The following is a 5,312-nucleotide window of genomic DNA, read 5'->3' on the forward strand; positions in this document are numbered from 1 at the left end:
TTATCAGTTCAAATCAAATCATCGCAAGAGCCACATGATATCATTTTCCAGTTACAACTCCTCATACGGGCCAGAGTCATAAATTTTAGACGGGCGTTAGGTTAGAAATAGTGTTTGATTGAGGGTTAAGTTTGGGATTAAGGCCATCATATCGGCATACCGGAATATGGGGCAGAAAGATGTGCCTAAATCTCGATGCACATCACGGTCTTGATCTATCTGTTTTCAAGTCATCAAGCCTCTCGCGGGTCTGATCTGGTGCGCGATATTCGGGCCACATGAACCAAAATGACTACCCTGCTGTATTCCGTGGGAGAGAATTGGGAATACCAGCGTTTTGTCTAGTTAATCATATTCTAGATTGATAATATTCCTTCCGATACTACATATTTGGAGGCAGAGTAAACGGAAGGGGTGGATACAACGATTCGGGGCTGAGCATCGATTGTGACGATTTGAATCGAGTATTGAGGCGGGGCCTACGATTGAGTTACCGTAGTTACGACTAAGTTATCGTAGGCCCCGATTGAGGGTTGCTATAGTTGCGAATGATCATCCCTAACACCAAGAGCAATATTTTATCGGCGAAGATTGTATAATCTCAATACTTGATTCCCAACGTTTGAACGTCGTAAACATATACTGCACAAGAATATTCATGATACAATATCTATCAAGTAATTACCGACTCTCGCAATGGTCACAAAGCAACGCGGAATTTTTTGGTCCAGAAATACGAATTATTTTGAACGGCGCGTAACTGGCTTCATTTACTTGTGGCCGCAAAATAGATATGTAGGTATGAACTTTTCAGGTCATTCTTACTAGCATGACTTCTGATTACTTGGTATTCGGGTACTCGGACATGGAATCGAAGCAATCAGGTGTACTCGACTTTGCTCAGGTATACCATACGGCCATCATGCTGCTTTTTCGTAGGTAGAGCTGCTATAATATTACTAATTTACATTTGCAATGTAATTTCAATAGGTCTGACAAAGGGCGAGGGAGCCATCTGGCGGATATGCTTTTATGAATAACGCACTGATAAGAGAGACAGTGGAGAGCGAGAGCAAACAATGTCTACAACCCAATTCTAAATGAATCGGTCAAGTAATAGCCATCTTGCGTTCAGATCCTAAGTGCAGAGTGATAAACACCACAGTTGTTGTGGCTTAATTTTAATAATGAAACGATATAGCATGACGGTTGTCCGAATATCGGAGTCAATAGCGCACAAGTACAGCACTCGCGCGTCAACGAAGAACAACTACCATATGATCAGGACGGAATACAAGAAAACACATATGCCGGACCCCAATTGTGGAACAGCATCTCGCCGGCTGTCGTCTAGCATGTCTGCATTCAAGTCGAAATACAAGCAATTTCGTCTAAATGAATACTAGACAGCCTTCAGGATTACCGGGCAATGACCTAACATCCACCTCGCCTTCCGCCACATGACACCTCATTTTGTCGCATGCGTATTATATTCTCTGCATTACTTTTCATTTAGCATGCATGCCTCTTCTTTACTTCACCTAGGCCAAGGTGGGTGTCTGATCTTAAAGACTACTCCAAGTTGTTTCGACACCTTCCTATCCTTTCATCGTATAGCAGTTTTGTGGTGTTTTGAAACGATGAAAATAATAATAAAATTGATTGACTGATTAACATCATTATTGTCATTAGTTTATTAGTAATTTAGAGGTGGTCAAAGTAGTCAAGAAAGCTACTCAAGTATAGAAGTAGAAGTAGTGACGAAAAAATCTACTCAAGTACGAGTAGAAGTACTTATTCTTCCATGAGCAACCTAAATCTACTTGAAGTAGAAGTAGAATTGACTGACTTTAAATCTACTCAAGTAAGTAAGTAGTTGTGAAAACGATCGTAATTCGTTCGCATTCATTCGTTGGAGGTTTATCTAGGCTCCTCCTTGCCATCTCATCCGTGCAAGCGGTGTCTTATAAAAATCCTAGACGTGGGTCGTGCTACAAGTCGGCAGTTACGGACTATAAATGAAGAATACCGACTTTGTGTAAATGACCATAGTAGTCCACAATCACCATGAATATCACAAACAAACAACACTTGATTTTATAATTCAATATGTATGTTCTCAAGACAAAAGAACTGATACTAATTAAAACTCAAAGTATGATATTGAGAATTGAAAGTGAAATATGAATACTATTTCTAAAAGCAGAAAATGCATTTCCTGTGTTTAGTCCACAAAGTTTCAAAGGTGGTGTGCTAAAACAGGCCTAAAACTTTAAAAAAGTCAGAGTCCACTTTTCCAGATTAGGACACGCCATGGACTGCTAGATTACGATATGATAAGTAAATGCTAGACTGCTAAACATCAGTTTCAAACGTTATGATGAGCCTACTGTGTTAAAATATTTCATATGGGCGACAATGCGGTGTTAACGGAACCACGCAACCCGATACCTAAGTTATATTCACAGATGCTTTCGTGAAATCATATTGGTCACTCCATATCCAATGTGCGCGACGAAAATTCTGGGCTTTACTCAAGTTTTATGAAAATTAAATGTTGATACTCCGTGAAATAGTAGCGAAAATCAGATCTACTTGAGTAAGTACCAGAAGTAGAGGGAAACTACTTGAGTACTTCGAAAAAGTAGAAGTACGTCGTCAATGATGATGATAGTACCTAATGCTAGATACATCATAATATCGCGAGATGCTTGGAATTATCTGAGATTGTGAGATCTCACACCCACTACCTGTGAAGTCACCGGATCGGTCCTGCGTGTATAGCAACTCCCGTACTAAATTTACAACCCGAGATCTGCATCAGGGAAACCTTTACGGCAGCGGAATTTCAATCTGGACGTGAATCTCAGATACAAGCAAAGATCTAATATTATAAAATCAAGTCCTGCTCCGAAATTTACATTCAAGTCCGAAAGCCAATAAATATCCAGAGTAATCCCCAGCATCGTATCAGAACCAAATCCAAGCCTATATGCCCGGAAACAAATGGAATTTGACTCAAGTGCCGTTGAATTTGTAAATAAAATTGTTATCCATCGAGCTCTAGAGGTGATAGAATATCCGTAATATTCCGCGAGGGTACGTGAGAGCATTTTGAAGTTGAAGACTGAATAGGTCAGAAGATCTCTAGCCTTTTTAAGGAATTGATGCCAGGCAGGGTTGTAACCAAGTCACAAGGCATCGAGTCACAAGTCAATCTCTGTTTTACAGTTTTGACTCGAGTCAAGTCGAGTCATTTTCAATTCACCACCGAGTCAAGTCCGAGTCCAAGTCAACGAAAATAGGCTCGAGTCCGAGTCACGGTACTATGACTCGAGTCGAGTCCAAGTCATTGTGCTGACTGCTCAGATTCCTGTCAGATTCCTGTCAGATTCCTGTTTGATGATATAGAATGGTTCGCATTTATAATAGACTAATTTTCGTCACTTTTATTAGTTCCTGGTCGCATTTTCAAGTACCAGTACCAATAGTCGAGATCCCAATTGCGTGGTAACTTTACTATTCTACGAAAATACAATGAATTGTCGGTCTTTGAAGTCTGAGTCTCGAGTCATATGACTTGGTTAGAGTCATGCGCAATGACTCGAGTCCAAGTCGAGTCAATACACAAATTGACTCGATTCGAGTCGAGTCATTTCTGGATTTTGCGAAAATTACTCGAGTCAAGTCGAGTCATCAGAAAATCGTGACTCGAGTCGGACTCGAGTCGAGTCATGACTCGAGTCATTACAACCCTGATGTCAGGTCAATCAATCAGTCAGTCAGTCATCAATCAGGTTCATTAATATTTTCATCGTTCCAAAACATCACAAGACTGCAATACAATGAAAGATAGGAATGTGTCGAAACAACTTGGAGTAGCCTTTAGAACAGGGGTGGCCAACCTTTTCAGCCAAAAGGCCACATTTGATTGACGAACAATTGCGCGGGCCACTAGCCGCACCAAGCGCGAAAATTTTTCGAAGTTCATATAGGTCAATAATGTTTCCATTTGACTATATTGCGGGCCTGCTGTATATCGCTGGGCTCAGTTTGCAAGGACTGGACTATTCGGCGCCTGGACATATCGATATCGAAAGCTTCCACCAACATGCGTCAATCATTTTGTGCCTAGGTTTCGTGTTGTCGACGGTCTTTCCGCGAGCGCAAACGCAAGGTCGCATTATATTGAACGACACTTTGTCTCGTAATCGCGAATATAGTTAGACTCAATCTGATACAGTAGGCGTTCTTTCATTTTCACAAAAGGGTAACAATATTAAAAGCAATAAATCTAGAGACAACATGTTGCGCAAAGCGTGTAGAAAATTTTCACTTTTGATAAATCCATCGCAAATTCTTCTGCTTTATTGCAGTGTACGAAGATCTACCAAAATTTGACTGGCTCATGGATCTGCCAATGAGTCGGAACTGAAATTTTAGTCATCACATCTCAAGTGTTGCGGCCAGGCTAGCCTAATCGAATTTTTGGTTGGCCCTGCAAGTTCACAATATGCGCAATCCATTTTTCATAATAGGCCTATTACTAATTTCGGAAATCTCGCGGGCCACGGGTTGACCGGCCCTGCTTTAGAATCAGACACCCACCTTAGGTCAGTAGTCAGATTCGGTGAAATTGTTTCGTTATGAAGCATATATTTATCGAAAAAACATTCAAGGTGATACAATATTGAAGATCGGACTAGCAGCAGTTTTTCGCTATGTAGTTGAAACCAACACTCTCTTAGTATCCTACTTTGAAGAACGAAATGTCTCGTGGGTAAGACTTGTATCAAGTCCTTTGTCTGGTAATTCTGAGCATCTGATTGATCTGTATATCAAGTACAATAATCAAAAGTTGATAACTAGCATGAAAAGAGTGCTTTATATAAGAAACAGAGCGTGAACCGAGTGACGCGAGTGCAATGCCAGTAATGCCACAGCTCGCATGTGTTCCATTGTATTGTGAAACCGATTAATTCTACTATTCGGCAACGCCCGCCGATACGCGACACGAGACAATAGAGATAAATGGAAGTAATCCGTAGCTGCAGACGTGTTGACCCGTTTTCAATTTCAACACGGTACGACTTTTCGCACCATCACAGATCACAGTGATGCCGGTTGTGAAACACAAAATGCTCTAAATACTTGGAGTGTTGCGAATCCACAGGAATGCAATGGCGTTTCCCGCTCGATATTTTCATCATTCCTTTTACGTTTACTTCGTATACCATACACGACGCCTCCGGTCAGGCGACCAAAGTTACATAATCACATCGCGTGACGCGTATTCACTCGAGCGTCAACTC

This window comes from Botryllus schlosseri, chromosome 1, assembly GCF_051294905.1.
Source record: "Botryllus schlosseri isolate E-star chromosome 1, Bs_hap1, whole genome shotgun sequence".
NCBI classification, from domain to species: domain Eukaryota; kingdom Metazoa; phylum Chordata; class Ascidiacea; order Stolidobranchia; family Styelidae; genus Botryllus; species Botryllus schlosseri.